At 31.7% G+C, this 19,758-nt stretch overlaps 2 protein-coding genes across 2 annotated transcripts in view; one reads left to right on the top strand and one right to left on the bottom strand.

The window, feature by feature from the left end:
* LOC115876946 (carboxylesterase 1E-like) overlaps positions 1-19,758 on the bottom strand; it is a 50,580-nt gene that overhangs the window by 14,739 nt on the left and 16,083 nt on the right. The window lies entirely within an intron of this gene.
* The window catches only part of LOC115876947 (protein krueppel-like), a 114,765-nt gene continuing 98,891 nt past the window's right edge, over positions 3,885-19,758 (top strand). Inside the window, exon 1 of the mRNA XM_030892992.1 lies at positions 3,885-4,189. The gene's annotated coding sequence lies outside the window, so the exon portion shown is untranslated. The remainder of the gene's footprint in view (positions 4,190-19,758) is intronic.

Raw genomic sequence — 19,758 nt, 5'->3', positions numbered from 1 at the left:
TCAAACCCCCCTTGGTAAAGATTATTAGAATATTATTTTTTGAACGGAAATTTTATGACATAGGTAAAAAATTGAGCAAAGAGATATACAGTGATTCAATTAAAACAGAAACTACTTTATTAATTTTATAAACACAGATGCAAAAAAAACGCAACGGGGAAATTTTTGGTCAAATTTAAAGTGTTATATTTTTGTTATTTTTAGCCCTATTTTCATGAATATTTTAGCAAACTGTATATAATTATATCAGCGTTAATTTGTAAACTCAGTTTTTTATAAACTTTAGTATTGACATATTATACAGTTATCGAGAGGTTATTGAGAGGTTAATCGAGAGGATGTTTTTTTACCCTAACTTTGTGTAACCCTGTGCAATAATTTCGTGTGTAAATTTACCGAAAATATAATTTTACGGTCAGAACCATGTATCCTGAGCATTTTGTTTTTTTGGATCATGTCAATGCACGCCTTGGTTAATTTTAAGAGCGATATGAACTTGCCACCAACAATTTGCAATTTTTTCAATAATTATCATTTCTTTTTGAAAATATTTATCAAGTAGTATTGACTTTCTTAGTGTATGTGCTGCTCAGGAGTTTCTTCAGTCCATTTTTGAATCTTTTGGAATAGCCATGCATGTAGGCTCACCTACCAGAATATCCAAAACCAGTTCTAGTACTATAGACTATGTTGTGTCATCTTTTGATCCTAACTCCATCGCCTGCAACGTCTTTAGCTCGGGTCTCTCTGATCATGAAGTAGTTTTAACGGAATTTTCGATAAAGTCCAAAATCAAAAATGCCCCTCGTAAATTATGCCGTATTTTTTCAGAGAAGAATGCTCAAAATTTCGGCCACTAATGTAAAACAACCAACTGGGATACTCGGTCTTATGATGTCGACACCGAATTTTCTATTTTCGTAAAAACATTAACCAGTCTAGCGTTCAAATCCTTTCCTCTTAAGCCTATCAAAAATAAGCATAATAAACCTTAGACCGCTAAAGGTCTACGCATATCTTCTAAAAACATGGGTTCATTATCTCACTTGAAAAAATTCTCAGACAGTGTCTTCTTTCACAATTACGTAAAACTATACAGAAAAATTTATCATAAGACTATAAGAGCCGCTAAGGACCTTTATTATAATAGGAGAATAGTCAATTCTGGTAGTGTTGCTAAAGAAACATGGTCTATTGTGAATGATTTGAGAAACAAAGCTTCTTCGTCTAGCAATATCTATACCTCACCTGAGAACCTTAACGATTACTTTGTAAATGTAGCGAAAAACTTGACTAATACCATATGTCCTTCTCAAGATCTACTTTCATATCTCTCTAATGATAATGTAAACTTCACAGTTTCTTTTTTTCGCCCGTAGTTTTAGAAGAGCTATGCAGTACAATTAATACCATCAAAAATAAATCCTCATCTGGGACCGACGGGCTAACTTTAAAAATGTTTTCGAATCTGCCAGAAAGCACTCTGAATCACCTAACTACTTTTCTGAACATTCTGAACATTCTGAACATTCTGAACATTTCTAGAACTAATGCTTTGTCGTATAAAAACTCGCTGCAGCCTTTTGTACTTAACAACACCTCCATTGACGTCGTAAAATCTGTAAAATTCTTAGGGCTTGTTGTAGACAATTCTCTGAAATGGGACATGATTATCGAAGCTTTGTCGAAAAAATTGAGCTCTGCCTGTTTTGCATTAAGATCTGTTTCTAAGGAGCTTAACTTGTCAGTGGCTAGAACTGTTTATTATGCACTTTTTGAGTCGCACCTCAGGTATGCCCTTCCATTCTGGAGTACGTGATGTGCAACTCAATTTAACCGCATTTTCAAGCTCCAGAAGAGAGCTGTTCGATATTCATTGGGACTAAACAGCAGAACTCATTGCCAGGACTTTTTTAAAAAATTAAAAATATTGACTCTTCCTTCCTTATTTATATTTGAATGCGTTTGCCTAATACGTAAGCATGTATCAGCTTCTCAAGAAAGGCCATCTCACACTTATCCACTCAGGAACGCGGAGTAAGATCTTTATCTACCTACTCCACGCTCACAGTTAGTTAAAAGTTCAATATTATACAACTCGAAAAAATGCACAATCACCTGCCATTTGAAATCAAATCCATAACATCATTTTCTTCATTTCGCAAAGCATTGAACTCTTATTTACTAGACAAGGCTTTCTACGCTATAAATGAATTATATTTTGAAAATCGAATTTGATCTTGTAAACACTGGTCTAATGTTTGCTATTTACTAATGACATCGAAATAAATTTATTTAGAGGTCATTGATATTTACTATAAACTAGCTAAATATTTCTGAATGTTGTTTTTATTTTTTTGTTCTTTGACATTGTAAACATTTATAAATGTTTATTTTAAACAATAAGACTGACAATATTATTTGTATAATGTTTTGTATTATCTTTTGTTTGTTTGTTTGTGTACCTTGTTTGTTTACTTTGTTTGTTTAGTTTACCTTTGTCTACAAATTGAAAATTTTTTTGACAATAAAGGCATTTATTTATTCATTTATTTATCAATATGATAAATAAGGCGACTTTGGTGATTATTGTGAACTATATACTACCATATGATCGAATAAAAACGGCGTCAGCGATGGCTATGAAATGAAGATCGCTGTCATTTTATATGTAAAATTATATGGGAAATGTCATCGATTGTCGTTTCATAGCCATCTCTGACGCCGTTTTTATTCGATCATACGGTACTATCACAGCTACTATGAACTGTCCATCATGTTCGACGTTTGCGAAATGCTTGACAGGAGGGTTAGAGGTCGCGAAGCAGTACCAGCTTCATTAAATGAACTTCGCTTGATCTTTAAGAATATGAAAACATAACGCAATATGATATATGCAGCCTCAATCACAGTATGAACGGATGTATACAGGCAGATATAGCAGCCAAGGGAGGCAATGCAAAGTATTAGGGTATTTTTTACAATTTTTTTTCTGTTTTTGTATACTTGAATATTACAGATGTTTTGTTTAATATCGTTAGTTCTGTTATCGTTATTAATGTTTATTAAAATCAGGACTGTATTGTTAGTCATTAACTTTTTTTTTTAATTTACTATAGAGTATCCAATGCAGCGTAATATGACGTTACGACAATAGTGACCAAAACCGTCTCGTCATATTAAAAAATTACATAAAAAAATAATGATAATTAAAAAAATTGCAAATTTATCGTGATCAATTCATTTTGCTCTTAAAAATTAACCAAAGCATGTATTGACATGAATCAAAAAACAAAATGCTCAAGAGTCATGGTTGTAACCGTAAAATTATAATTTAAGAAAATTTATACACGAAATTATTGCACAGGGTGTTTTAAAATTAGGGAAAAAATATAACCTCTCGATTTACCCTGTATAATACGCCAAATACTATAGTTAATAAAAAACTTAGTTTACGAATTAAAGTTGATATAATTATATTCAACTTGCTAAAAAATTCACGAAAAAAGGGTTAAAATAACTAAAATATAACACTTTAAATTTGACCAAAAATTTCTCCGTTGCGTTTTTTGCATCTGAGTGTATTTCTAATCACCCCTACATTATATTTATGAAAAAAGTGTAACTATTATCTACATATTTTATGAGAAGATTAAATCTTAATTTTAAATAGAAAATTTGAACTTTTAAATATGGGACTCATCGAGCGGCAACTTCGCATTAATTTGAACCACCCTGTATCTCTTACCGTTTCAGAAATCCCAATGTGAGAATCGAATATATGATATTTTATATCAATTGCCTTATAAGTTCAATACAAAAACACTACAAATATTAGCAAAATGCCATTGTTTTTTCTTACTTGTATTTGCTTGTATTGTACGAGGACGCATGACCGAATTTTGCAAAATTTATTATTGAAGAAGTTTGATCGTTGTTTTATAGTACACATGTGATGCCTGTGGTGTACTTTTATCAACTCAGCTTGGTTATTTGTATGAACTGCTAAATATTCGTTAGATTTTGTGTATTATATTTGTTATGTACTTCTTATATAAAATGTGTTTTGTTATAAGACTTTTTAGGTGACTATCACTAACATAATGTTTAATGCTGTGTTAAAGTGTTGTGCATAGATATATTGTTTTTGGATAAGACAGTTTTTTAAGATCACCAGGAAGAACAGAAGGTAAGACAAAACTAATAAACAAGGTTTAGTACATTTATAACGTAGTAATAATTAATATAATCAGAAGCACCTATAATACACTTCCCCAATAAATTAACGCACCACAAAAAATAACCAAAAGTTTAAGTTAAATTTTTGTCAAAACCACTTATCCGATTTGGACGATTTTTTTTTTGAATGATAGGTTATTCTTTCCACAATGTTGCTATACTAACTGTATTTTGATAGGAACCCTTTTTATACTAATACCGGGTGTAGCAATTAAAACGTGTTTTTTTAATAAAATTTGTGACACCCGTTAGAGTTGATCAGTTGCAGTATCAAGTTAAAATTGAAATCACATTTTAGCCTTATCTTTTTTTTACATTTTGTTTTTTTATTTACTCCATTATCTTTCTTATTACACGAGAAACATTTTATAGGATGACATGATGTAATATTGGTTTTAATTAACATTTTTCCATTTTACTCACTAAAGTTAGTAGCAGGCTATGGAAAAACACGGATTACCAGTAAATATCAAAGAGATGCTAGTTTCTGTGCAAACTTGTAGACCATTAGTATCTCTGAGCTGAGTTTGAAGGGTCCGAGCTGTTACGAAACGTTGTCTTAATGTTAAGAGTTTTAAAAAACGTTCCTGAATCGGATTGGTTCTTCTATTCCTGCCTTGTCCCGGCCTGCGACAATTACTCCCAGTATCTCTATACCGTTGTATAACTCGTTAAATGGTTGAGTGAGTTACATTAAATCGTTCACCAATTCTTCGGTAGCTCCAACCTACCTCAGACAATATTAATGCTTGAGCACATTCTTCGCCAGTAAGATTTCTTGTTTCACGTGCACGTTGCGTATTTTTGATATAATAAAAGGACGAAAACGACTGACACTGACAACAAGCATCTCTATTTGACATTTACTGGTAATCCGTGTTTTTCCAGAGCCTGCTACTTACTTTAGTGAGTAAAATGGGAAAATGTTAATTAAAACCAATATATTAAATCATGTCATCTTATAAAATGTTATTTCCCGTGTAATAAGGAAGATAATGGAGGAAATAAAAAAACAAAATGTAAAAAAAGATAAGGCTAAAATGTGATTTCAATTTTAGCTTGATACTGTAACTGATCAGCTCTACAGGGTGTCACAAATTTTATTAAAAAAACACGTTATAATTGCTACACCCGGTATTAGTATAAAAAGGGTTCCTATCAAAATACAGTTAGTATAGCAACATCGTGGAAAGAATAACCTATCATTCAAAAAAAAATCGTCCAAATCGGATCAGTGGTTTTGACAAAAACTTAACTTAAACTTTTGGTTATTTTTTTGTGGTGCGTTAATTTATTGGGGAAGTGTATATCATTTCATCCTAATGCTTGCTATGCTTATATAGGTTAGTGCTAAATTTAGCAAGCAATATATTAATTCATCGTTTTATTTTAAAAGTTATAATTTTAATAAATATAAAAGCATATACCCTTCTAGAATGTGTATACCGGGTGCGTCTCAAAAGTGGCTCACCCCTATAACTTTTTTATTTTTTCAGTTAAAAAAACGAGATTCTGTATATTAGTATATGACATAAATTAAGATTGATTGACGTATTCAATTGTTTTCGGTCACTTCCTGTTTCACCTGAAATCACTACAACTTTTGATTTTTCAGTAGCACCCTCGATATATTTTTACTTTATTCGATAGAAAATGACACTCGGAATAGAATGACACATCATATGTCAACTTTTGACATATTCGCTCAAAAACACTTTTGACATATTCGCTCAAAAACAAATTGTATTTTAAATTTCAATCTATAGTGCCATCGTTGTGTTAAAAACACTAATTTTTAATCAAGGAGCCTTGGAAAATAGATTTGATCGTCTAATATTTTTAGTGTTTTGTCCTGGCCGGTTAAAAGATGCCCAAATCGTATTTATAATCATATTTCAATTTTATCAAATGGAACGAGGGTGGCTCATTGACATATTTAGAAAAAGCAATTTTTTACGAATAATTTGATACCACACATTTGGTATTTCGAGTCAAATTGTTGTTATGAACCGCAGGTTACAATTTCAAATAAACCATATGCGAAAAAGTCAAAAGTTGACATATGATATGTCATTCTATTCAGTGTCATTTTCTATCGAATAAAGTAAAAAAATACCAAGGGTGCTATTTAAAAATCAAAAGTTGTGGCCATTTCCGGTGAAACCGGAAGTGTCCGAAAACAATTGAATATGTCAATCAATCCTAATTTATGTCATATACTAACATACCAAATCTCGTTATTTTATCTAAAAAAATAAAAAAGTTGTAGGGGTGAGCCACTTTTGAGACGCACCCGGTATAACTGTAACTAATAACTGATAATTTAATTATTATTATTCGGAAATTAAAGAAACTAAAAAATTAAATAAGAATATAGTTAAAGAGAGATATAGAAATGTTTGTAATTATAATAAATAGGTATATTAATTTATCCTTAAATTAATATAATTAGTATACAGAGGTTTCAAAAAACATGTGCCACCTCTCGTGCAGAGATTCCTCACGTAAAAATAAGATTTATTTTTCATATCAACATAGGTCCGATTCTGCTTTGTTTCGTAGCTACAGGGTATTAAAATCTTAATATTTTTTCGATTTATTATAATTTTCTTCCAAGTACTTTTACTGATTCGAATGAAATTTTGAGGGAAAAAGTCACTTTAAGTGCTACATATTTTAATGCTAATAAGTGTCGAAAAATTCATCAATGACGAGCATATGGGTTATCAATGGAATATTTTTCAAAAAAAGCATGTACGCCACCGACTGTTTTTTCTCTTGTTAGCGAAAAAGTGTAAAAAATGTAATGCCGATTAAAAGTTGTGTCTTGATATTTTGTCGATTTCGGCCTCCTTGATGAGATAAACAGAATTTTATTAATTTGCCTTGATCCAAGTCTAATTAATTATAGCCTTTAAAGAAATTTAATATCATTAACTTGGTTAAAACATTTTAAAATTAGGTTTTTTTGTAATTATCTTAAATACTATTATTTTTTTATTTGAAATTGCTGTAAGTTGGACTATTAGTAATAATAACTAATAGTAATAATATTTAATAATAAATTAGGTAAAATATATAATTTATTAATTTAATTTTAATTTTAATTTTATTAATTGTAATTAATAAAATTTCGTTTATATCATCAACGAAACTCGTGTGAAGTTGGCACCCTTTTTTCAAAAAATGAACTGGAATTTGAGAGTTCTGGATAGATTTACAATAGTTCTATAGTTCTTGATAAGTTAGAAAAATAGTTCTGGTTAATTTCGGGAGATATGACATGGGGGTGCCAACTTCACGTAGCACCCTTTTTTTATTCTGGAACAGTTCTGATAGTGGAAATATATTCTAGAACAAGAGTTCTATAGTTCCTGACTATTGATCAAAATAGTTCTATTGTATTAACCAAGTTATGAACAAAAATAAAACGGCAGCCTGCGCAGTTTAAATCGATTTTCTAGGTAAAAAATGATTTAAAAAATAGTTCTGAATAGAGTTCTGAATAGCACCCCAAAAGTTCTATAAGATGTACTATTTGAATTTTTAAAAATACCAATAATTAAAAATTTCATTGATGCACGACTCTATAGATAGACATAAAAATCGACTTTAGGAAGGAAATGCAATGTTGAAAAACAGTTCTGGTTAGAGTTCTGAATAGCACCCCAAAAGTTCTATAAGATGTACTATTTGAATTTTTAAAATACCAATAATTAAAAATTTCATTGATGCACGACTCTATAGATAGATATAAATGTCGACTTTACGAAGGAAATGCAATGTTGAAAAACAGTTGTGGTTAGAGTTCTGAATAGCACCCCAAAAGTTCTATAAGATGTACTTTTTGAATTTTTTTTAAAATACCATTAATTAAAAATTTCATTGATGCGACTCTATAGATAGACATAAAAATCGACTTTACGAAAGAAACGCAATGTTGAAAAACAGTTCCGGCTAGAGTTCTGAATAGCACCCAAAAGTTCTATAAGAGATACTATTTGATTTTTTAAAAATACCAATAATTAAAAATTTCATTGATGCCCGACTTTATAGATAGACATAAAAATCGACTTTACGAAGGAAATGCAATGTTGAAAAACAGTTCTGATTAGAGTTCTGAATAGCACCCCAAAAAGTTCTATAAGATGTACTATTTGATTTTTTAAAAGTACCAATAATTAAAAATTTCATTGACGCCCGACTTTATAGATAGACATAAAAATCGACTTTACGAAGGAAATGCAATGTTGAAAAACAGTTCTGATTAGAGTTCTGAATAGCACCCCAAAAGTTCTATAAGATGTACTATTTGATTTTTTAAAAATACCAATAATTAAAAATTTCATTGATGCACGACTTTATAGATAGACATAAAAATCGACTTTACGAAGGAAATGCAATGTTGAAAAACAGTTCTGGTTAGAGTTCTGGATAGCACCCCAAAAGTTCTATAAGATGTACTATTTGATTTTTTAAAAATACCAATTATTAAAAATTTCATTGATCCACGACTCTATAGATAGACATAAAAATCGACTTTACGAAGGAAATGCAATGTTGAAAAACAGTTCTGGTTAGAGTTCTGAATAGCACCCCAAAAGTTCTATAAGATGTACTATTTGATTTTTTAAAAATACCAATAATTAAAAATTTTATTGATCCACGACTCTATAGATAGACATAAAAATCGACTTTACGAAGGAGATGCAATGTTGAAAAACAGTTCTGGTTAGAGTTCTGAATAGCACCCCAAAAGTTCTATAAGATGTACTATTTGAATTTTTAAAAATACCGATAATTAAAAATTTCATTGATGCACGACTCTATAGATAGACATAAAAATCGACTTTACGAAGGAAATGCAATGTTGAAAAAACAGTTCTGGTTAGAGTTCTGGATAGCACCCCAAAAAGTTCTATAAGATGTACTATTTGATTTTTTAAAAATACCAATAATTAAAAATTTCATTGATCCACGACTCTATAGATAGACATAAAAATCGACTTTACGAAGGAAATGCAATGTTGAAAAACAGTTCTGGTTAGAGTTCTGAATAGCACCCCAAAAGTTCTATAAGATGTACTATTTGATTTTTTAAAAATACCAATAATTAAACATTTCATTGATGCACGACTCTATAGATAGACATAAAAATCGACTTTACGAAGGAAATGCAATGTTGAAAAACAGTTCTGGTTAGAGTTCTGGATAGCACTCCAAAAGTTCTATAAGATGTACTATTTGATTTTTTAAAAATACCAATTATTAAAAATTTCATTGATCCACGACTCTATAGATAGACATAAAAATCGACTTTACGAAGGAAATGCAATGTTGAAAAACAGTTCTGGTTAGAGTTCTGAATAGCACCCCAAAAGTTCTATAAGATGTACTATTTGATTTTTTAAAAATACCAATAGTTAAAAATTTTATTGATCCACGACTCTATAGATAGACATAAAAATCGACTTTACGAAGGAGATGCAATGTTGAAAAACAGTTCTGGTTAGAGCTCTGAATAGCACCCCAAAAGTTCTATAAGATGTACTATTTGAATTTTTAAAAATACCAATAATTAAAAATTTCATTGATGCACGACTCTATAGATAGACATAAAAATCGACTTTACGAAGGAAATGCAATGTTGAAAAACAGTTCTGGTTAGAGTTCTGGATAGCACCCCAAAAGTTCTATAAGATGTACTATTTGATTTTTTTAAAATACCAATAATTAAAAATTTCATTGATCCACGACTCTATAGATAGACATAAAAATCGACTTTACGAAGGAAATGCAATGTTGAAAAACAGTTCTGGTTAGAGTTCTGAATAGCACCCCAAAAGTTCTATAAGATGTACTATTTGAATTTTAAAAATACCAATAATTAAAAATTTCATTGATGCACGACTCTATAGATAGACATAAAATCGACTTTACGAAGGAAATGCAATGTTGAAAAACAGTTCTGGTTAGAGTTCTGGATAGCACCCCAAAAGTTCTATAAGATGTACTATTTGATTTTTAAAATACCAATAATTAAAAATTTCATTGATCCACGACTCTATAGATAGACATAAAAAATCGACTTTACGAAGGAAATGCAATGTTGAAAAACAGTTCTGGTTAGAGTTCTGAATAGCACCCCAAAAAGTTCTATAAGATGTACTATTTGAATTTTTAAAAAATACCAATAATTAAAAATTTCATTGATGCACGACTCTATAGATAGACATAGAAATCGACTTTACGAAGGAAATGCAATGTTGAAAACAGTTCTGGTTAGAGTTCTGGATAGCACCCCAAAAGTTCTATAAGATGTACTATTTGATTTTTTAAAAATACCAATAATTAAAAATTTCATTGATCCACGACTCTATAGATAGACATAAAAATCGACTTTACGAAGGAAATGCAATGTTGAAAAACAGTTCTGGTTAGAGTTCTGGATAGCACCCCAAAAGTTCTATAAGATGTACTATTTGATTTTTTTAAAATACCCGTAATTAAAAATTTCATTGATGCCCGACTCTATAGATAGACATAAAAATCGACTCTACGAAGGAAATGCAGGTTAGAAATTCAATATTTAAAGATGCATATTTTACATTTTAAAAAGGAACCAATAAATGATCCTTTTGCACTCGGTCGGCGGACCTTATCTTAATTTCTTCTGGGAAAAAGTTTTATGGCCTCTTGGCAATGGCTTTAAGGGTTTCGCCAGATGCGTGTGTTAGAAAGTAGTTAGTTGTTGTCTAGCATTTATAAGAGGAACTGTATCTTTTCACTAGTTTAAAATAAATTTAAGTTTTACTCTATTTTCTCGTGTTTAATTCTAATCACTGCCCCTGCAACTCTTGTTTTTTTCAACAGGTTATGGGCCCAGGGTGTGTAAAGTGTGATTAGAAAACGCGTTTTAAGTTCGGTAGTACACGGGTTGTTCGGTTTGTGTTTCGACGTCGTAATAAAAATAAAAATGGCGAGTAACGAAAATGCAAACATTGGCTTTAGTGTCGAAAAACTTAAAGGTCGTGAAAATTACAGTGACTGGAAGTTCCAAATAAGTGCGTTGTTAAAATTAGACGGACTTTGGAGCTGTATTAGTCAACAATGGGACACTTTAGTAGATGCTTCTACAAAAGCTCGTCGTGAGGAGAAAGCTCTCTCAAAAATAATTCTTTCTCTGGATAAGTCGACGTATCCCCATGTGATGCAGGCAACAACGGCAAGTGAAGCGTGGAAATCTCTCGAAAAAGCGTTTGAAGATAAAGGGCTTCACAGGCGATTAACACTCTTAAAAAGTTTGTGCTCAATAAAACTAGAAAATTTTGGTACAATGGAAGAGTATGTTAATGAAGTCATGGCTGTGTCCCAACAACTTATTTCTATGGGAAAACCAATAGATGATGAGTTTCTAGGCGTCATCATGTTGCAGGGACTTACAGCTGATTATGAGCCAATGGTTATGGCACTAGAAAATTCAGGTGTCGAAATAACATCTGACTTTGTAAAGACCAAGTTGCTGCAGGACAAAAAATATCAGAACGGCAAACATGCTAGTGATTGTGCGCTTGCGATGAAGAAAAGTAGAAAACCTCCATGGTGCTGGAACTGTAAGCAGAAAGGTCACTATAAAAATCAGTGCCCTAGAAGTGAGCAAAGTTCTTCTTCATCAAAGGTGGAGAACACTAGTAAAAATGGGCGAAAAGCTTTGTTTGTGGCAGCTTTAAGTGCTAATAGTGTACATGACACAGCCTGGTACATTGATAGTGGCGCCTCGTCACACATGACTGGAAACAGTAAACTGCTCTTTAACCTAACAGATGAAGATTTGGGGCAGGATGTGTTTGTGGCAAATAATTCAAAATTAACTGTCAGTGGAACTGGGAGCAGTATAGTAAAACTGAAACAGCACGGCACTGAGCAGAGCATATCAAAAATAAAATATGTTCCAAACCTTGCAGTAAATTTATTGTCAGTGAATGAAATGGTTTCTAAAGGACACTGTGTACATTTTGACTTAGAAGGATGCAAAATAATTAATGGTGATGACTGCGTCATTAAGGGAGAAGCTGTTGCTACCGCAGCGAATGTTGGAGGTCTGTATAAACTCGATGTCCGGGAGGAGTTCGTAAATGTGGTGCAATCTTCAGATTCTCAGATGCTATGGCACAGGCGCTTAGGTCATCTTAATCATCACAGCATGGCTTTGTTGAAAAATAGTTTGGCCACTGGTGTGTTGTTTAAGGAAAGTAAAACACCGGAGTATTGTGAAAGTTGCATCAAAGGTAAACAGTCCAGAAAACCTTTTCCTTACAAAAAGGACAAACAAGTTGCACAAAATAAACTTGATCTAATTCATTCAGACCTGGCAGGACCTATGGATGTGGAATCATGGGGTGGCAAAAAATATATGTTTACCCTTATTGATGACAGCACTAGGAAAGTATTTTGTTACTTCTTAGAGAACAAAAGTGAGGTTCCAGAAATTTTCAAAACCTTCTGCTTGATGGTAGAAAATCAAACAGATCGAAAAATCAAAGTTTTGAGAACCGACAATGGAGGAGAGTACTGTAATGAACGATTAAGAAATTTTCTTCAAAGTCGTGGCATTAAGCATGAGCTGACAGTACCTTACACTCCAGAGCAGAATGGAGTAGCAGAGCGCTACAATCGAACAATACTTGAAAAAGTACGTTCAATGCTGGCTGATTCAAATAGCCAAAAACAAATGTGGGCAGAAGCTGCAAATACAGCTGTGTATCTTCTGAACCGTTCACCAGCAAAGAAAATACGTGGTGCAACACCAGAAGAAAAATGGATAGGCAAAAAGGTAGATTTAAAGCACCTTAGAGTTTTTGGATGCCGTGCCTATGCTCATATACCCAATGCTAAACGAAAAAAGCTTGACGACAAGAGCAAAGAGTATATTTTCGTTGGGTACTCCGAGACAAGTGTTGGATACAGGCTTTTAGACCCAAATAACTATAGTCTTAAAATAGCCAGAGATGTCGTGTTTTTAGAAGACAAGCTCTCAGATGGCTCATCAAGGATCTCTACTGCACCCACTACACCAGAGGTTATTCCGCTGAAGTTATCAGAAGACAGTGACGGTGATGACAACTCAGCAGAGGCTGAAGGTCCTCATCTTCAAGAGGAAAACCCAGCAGAAGAAACAAGTGAAGTGTCGGTTAGTGAAGACGAAAATAGTGCAAGTGAGAGTACAAGTGAAAGTGCAAGTGAGAGCGAAAATCAGGAATCAAGGTATCCTACGCGTGTAAAAAGACAACCTGACAGGTATGGTGACTGTATTACTAATTACGATTCTGATTTTGCTATGTTAATTGTCTCTGATGATTTAGAACCAATTACCATTTCCGAAGCATTGTCAAGCGCGAGAAGTGACGAATGGCGTAAAGCCATGAAAAGCGAACTTGAAGCATTCAAGTCAAACAATGCTTGGGAATTGGTAGACAAGCCCAGTAACAAAAATATTGTCAAAAATAAATGGGTTTTTAAAATCAAAAGAGATCATAATGGAGATATAGTAACATATAAGTCTAGGCTTGTAGCTAAGGGGTGTACCCAAAAATATGGGGTAGACTACTCAGAAACGTTTTCGCCTGTGATCAGATTTACTAATTTAAGGTTGTTATTGGCAAAGACAGTAGAATTAGATCTAGAAGCAGATCATTTAGACGTAGAAACTGCTTTTTTAAATGGCGACATTGACGAACAAATTTTCATGACTCAACCCGAAGGGTTTATAGAGCCGGGATCAGAAAATAAAGTCTGTTTACTAAAAAAAGCAGTTTACGGTCTCAAGCAATCAGCCAAATTATGGTATGAAAAAGCACACAATGTGTTACTTGAATTAAATTTTGTGCAGTCAAAAATAGAGCCATGTATTTTTTTTTTCAAGAATTTTGCTGATTCGCTTATAATTATTGCCCTTATGTTGACGATTTTTTTTTTGTTTTCTATAGCAACCACCAAGAGGCGAAAACTTTAAAAATTGAATTAAAAAAACATTTTCATATTAAAGATCTTGGGCCAATATCGAATATTTTTAGGTATAAAGGTTGCAAGAAATCGGTCTAGGGGCGAATTAAAGATAAGCCAAGAACAGTACATTAAAAGGTACTTGATAGATTCGAAATGTCAAATTGCGGAACGGTAAATTCTCCCTTAGAACAAAATCAGAAATTTTCAGTAGCTGGAGAATTTGTTGACGTTCCGTACCAGCAATTGATAGGATCTATCATGTATCTTTCAGTGTGCACAAGACCAGACATTTCTTTCTCAGTCTCTTTTTTGAGCCAATTCAACAATACCCACACTAAAGAACACTGGGTTGGGGCTAAAAGGGTACTAAAAGGGACAAAAGATATGGGAATTATTTTTAAAAAATCAAATAACCCTGTAACTGGTTTTGTGGACGCTGACTGGGCTAATAATGAAAGTGATAGAAAATCTTTCTATGGCTACATTTTTATGTTAGCTGAAGGTCCAATATCTTGGGAATGTCAAAAGCAAAAATCGATAGCTTTAAGTTCAACTGAAGCTGAGTATATTGGTATTTGTGAAGCTGTAAAGGAATCCATGTATATAAAATCACTGTGCGTTGAAATATTTAGTGAAAATAGTAGTAAATATAGTTTCTTAAATTTACAAATACCAATGGTAATTTTTAATGACAACCAAAGCGCTATAAAGTTAACTGAAAACCAAGTTTTCCACAAGCGCACGAAGCATATACATGTTAAATATCACTTTATTCGATAAAGTTAAAAATAAAAGATATTAAGCTTTTGTATATGCCAACAAACGAAATGGTCGCGCGGATATGTTGACCAAGTCATTAGGTGGTAAAAACATCAGTTTGTGTGTTCGAAATTAAATCTAGAATAGATTTTTGTTTTTACTACATATATGACCATGACTAAAAATGTTTAGTTGTTAAGGTTTGTTGTAATTAGTTGAATGTTTGTATCTAGCACCTTTAATATTGAGGGAGAATGTTAGAAATTCAATATTTAAAGATGCATATTTTACATATTAAAAAGGAACCAATAAATGATCCTTTTGCACTCGGTCGGCGGACCTTATCTTAATTTCTGCTGGGAAAAAGTTTTATGGTCTCTTGGCAATGGCTTTAAGGGTTTCGCCAGATGCGTGTGTTAGAAAGTAGTTAGTTGTTGTCTAGCATTTATAAGAGGAACTGTATCTTTTCACTAGTTTAAAATAAATTTAAGTTTTACTCTATTTTCTCGTGTTTAATTCTAATCACTGCCCCTGCAACTCTTGTTTTTTTTTCATCAATGCAATGTTGAAAAACAGTTCTGGTTAGAGTTCTGAATAGCACCCCAAAAGTTCTATAAGATGTACTATTTAATTTTTTAAAAATACCCGTAATTAAAAATTTCATTGATGCCCGACTCTATAGATAGACATAAAATCGACTCTACGAAGGAAATGCAATGTTGAAAAACAGTTCTGGTTAGAGTTCTGAATAGCACCCAAAAGTTCTATAAGATGTACTATTTGATTTTTTTAAATACCCGTAATTAAAAAATTTCATTGATGCCCGACTCTATAGATAGACATAAAAATCTACTTTACGAAGGAAATGCAATGTTGAAAAACAATTCTGGCTAGAGTTCTGAATAGCACCCTAAAAGTTCTATAAGTTGTGCCAAATGATTTTTTTTAAATATTAATATTTAAAAATTTCATTGACTCCCGGCGTTATGCAGTATGTCCCCGGATTTGAGGAAAATGCATTTTTCATAAAGAGTTTTACTTGTTCTTAAATGGTTAATCCCGTTCATACTTTTCCAAATTTCCATACCGCTTTAGAAAAATAAAAAAAAACATGGAAGTATTATTTAATTTGATCTAAGTCCTAAAATCAAAAGGCATTTCTATGATAAATACTATAACTTCGACTAAATTCTTTGATAGATGGTTATTATAAATTTTAATTAACGTCATATTTTTTGCTCTTTTAAAATATCACACTTTTCGTAGTATTGTACTAAAAAAGATTTGTGCTTCTTTAACATTTCAAAACAGCAAAAAATATGGTACATCTTATAGAACTTTTGGGGTGCTATTCAGAACTCTAACCAGAACTGTTTTTCAACATTGTATTTTGCGCGTAAAGTCTATTTTTATGTCTATCTTTAGAGTCGGGCACCAATGAAATTTTTAATTACGGGTATTTTTAAAAATTCAAATAGTACATCTTATAGAACTTTTGGGGTGCTATCCAGAACTCTAACCAGAACTGTTTTTCAACTTTGCATTTCCTTCGTAAAGTCGATTTTTATGTCTATCTATAGAGTCGTGCATCAATGAAATTTTTAATTATTGGTATTTTTAAAAAATCAAATAGTACATCTTATAGAACTTTTGGGGTGCTATCCAGAACTCTAACCAGAACTGTTTTTCAACTTTGCATTTCCTTCGTAAAGTCGATTTTTATGTCTATCTATAGAGTCACGCATCAATGAAATTTTTAATTATTGGTATTTTTAAAAATCAAATAGTACATCTTATAGAACTTTGGGGTGCTATCCAGAACTCTAACCAGAACTGTTTTTCAACATTGCATTTTCTTCGTAAAGTCGATTTTTATGTCTATCTATAGAGTGGTACATCATTGAAATGTTAAATTATTGGTATTTTTAAAAAATCAAATAGTACATCTTATAGAACTTTTGGGGTGCTATCCAGAACTCTAACCAGAACTGTTTTTCAACATTGCATTTCCTTCGTAAAGTCGATTTTTATGTCTATCTATAGAGTCGTGCATCAATGAAATTTTTAATTATTGGTATTTTTAAAAATTCAAATAGTACATCTTATAGAACTTTTGGGGGTGCTATTCAGAACTCTAACCAGAACTGTTTTTCAACATTGCATTTCCTTCGTAAAGTCGATTTTTATGTCTATCTATAGAGTCGTGGATGAATGAAATTTTTAATTATTGGTATTTTTAAAAAATCAAATAGTACATCTTATAGAACTTTTGGGGTGCTATCCAGAACTCTAACCAGAACTGTTTTTCAACATTGCATTTCCTTCGTAAAGTCGATTCTTATGTCTATCTATAGAGTCGTGGATCAATGAAATTTTTAATTATTGGTATTTTTAAAAATTCAAATAGTACATCTTATAGAACTTTTGGGGTGCTATTCAGAACTCTAACCAGAACTGTTTTTCAACATTGCATTTCCTTCGTAAAGTCGATTTTTATGTCTATCTAAAGAGTCGTGGATCAATGAAATTTTTAATTATTGGTATTTTTAAAAATTCAAATAGTACATCTTATAGAACTTTTGGGGTGCTATTCAGAACTCTAACCAGAACTGTTTTTCAACTTTGCATTTCCTTCGTAAAGTCGACATTTATGTCTATCTATAGAGTCGTGCATCAATGAAATTTTTTATTATTGGTATTTTTAAAAATTCAAATAGTACATCTTATAGAACTTTTGGGGTGCTATTCAGAACTCTAACCAGAACTGTTTTTCAACATTGCATTTCCTTCGTAAAGTCGATTTTTATGTCTATCTATAGAGTCGTGCATCAATGAAATTTTTAATTATTGGTATTTTTAAAAAATCAAATAGTACATCTTATAGAACTTTTGGGGTGCTATCCAGAACTCTAACCAGAACTGTTTTTCAACATTGCATTTTCTTCGTAAAGTCGATTTTTATGTCTATCTATAGAGTCGTACATCAATGAAATGTTTAATTATTGGTATTTTTAAAAATTCAAATAGTACATCTTATAGAACTTTTGGGGTGCTATTCAGAACTCTAACCAGAACTGTTTTTCAACATTGCATTTCCTTCGTAAAGTCGATTTTTATGTCTATCTATAGAGTCGTGGATGAATGAAATTTTTAATTATTGGTATTTTTAAAAAATCAAATAGTACATCTTATAGAACTTTTGGGGTGCTATCCAGAACTCTAACCAGAACTGTTTTTCAACATTGCATTTCCTTCGTAAAGTCGATTTTTATGCCTATCTATAGAGTCGTGGATCAATGAAATTTTTAATTATTGGTATTTTTAAAAATTCAAATAGCACATCTTATAGAACTTTTGGGGTGCTATTCAAAACTCTAACCAGAACTGTTTTTCAACATTGCATTTCCTTCGCAAAGTCGATTTTTATGTCTATCTATAGAGTCGTGGATCAATGAAATTTTTAATTATTGGTATTTTTAAAAATTCAAATAGTACATCTTATAGAACTTTTGGGGTGCTATTCAGAACTCTAACCAGAACTATTTTTCAACTTTGCATTTCCTTCGTAAAGTCGACATTTATGTCTATCTATAGAGTCGTGCATCAATGAAATTTTTTATTATTGGTATTTTTAAAAATTCAAATAATACATCTTATAGAACTTTTGGGGTGCTATTCAGAACTCTAACCAGAACTGTTTTTCAACATTGCATTTCCTTCGTAAAGTCGATTTTTATGTCTATCTATAGAGTCGTGCATCAATGAAATTTTTAATTATTGGTATTTTTAAAAAATCAAATAGTACATCTTATAGAACTTTTGGGGTGCTATCCAGAACTCTAACCAGAACTGTTTTTCAACTTTGCATTTCCTTCGTAAAGTCGATTTTTATGTCTATCTATAGAGTCGTGCATCAATGAAATTTTTAATTATTGGTATTTTTAAAAAATCAAATAGTACATCTTATAGAACTTTTGGGGTGCTATCCAGAACTCTAACCAGAACTGTTTTTCAACATTGCATTTTCTTCGTAAAGTCGATTTTTATGTCTATCTATAGAGTGGTACATCAATGAAATGTTAAATTATTGGTATTTTTAAAAAATCAAATAGTACATCTTATAGAACTTTTGGGGTGCTATCCAGAACTCTAACCAGAACTGTTTTTCAACATTGCATTTCCTTCGTAAAGTCGATTTTTATGTCTATCTATAGAGTCGTGCATCAATGAAATTTTTAATTATTGGTATTTTTAAAAATTCAAATAGTACATCTTATAGAACTTTTGGGGTGCTATTCAGAACTCTAACCAGAACTGTTTTTCAACATTGCATTTCCTTCGTAAAGTCGATTTTTATGTCTATCTATAGAGTCGTGGATGAATGAAATTTTTAATTATTGGTATTTTAAAAAAATCAAATAGTACATCTTATAGAACTTTTGGGGTGCTATCCAGAACTCTAACCAGAACTGTTTTTCAACATTGCATTTCCTTCGTAAAGTCGATTTTTATGTCTATCTATAGAGTCGTGGATCAATGAAATTTTTAATTATTGGTATTTTTAAAAAATCAAATAGTACATCTTATAGAACTTTTGGGGTGCTATTCAGAACTCTAACCAGAACTGTTTTTCAACATTGCATTTCCTTCGTATAGTCGATTTTTTATGTCTATCTATAGAGTCGTGGATCAATGAAATTTTTAATTATTGGTATTTTAAAAATTCAAATAGTACATCTTATAGAACTTTTGGGG

This window comes from Sitophilus oryzae, unplaced genomic scaffold (genome assembly GCF_002938485.1).
Source record: "Sitophilus oryzae breed Bouriz unplaced genomic scaffold, Soryzae_2.0 scaffold_1441_pilon_pilon, whole genome shotgun sequence".
Classification (NCBI taxonomy): domain Eukaryota; kingdom Metazoa; phylum Arthropoda; class Insecta; order Coleoptera; family Curculionidae; genus Sitophilus; species Sitophilus oryzae.
Note: the sequence above shows the minus strand (reverse complement) of the source record. Positions and strands in the feature narration are given on the sequence as shown.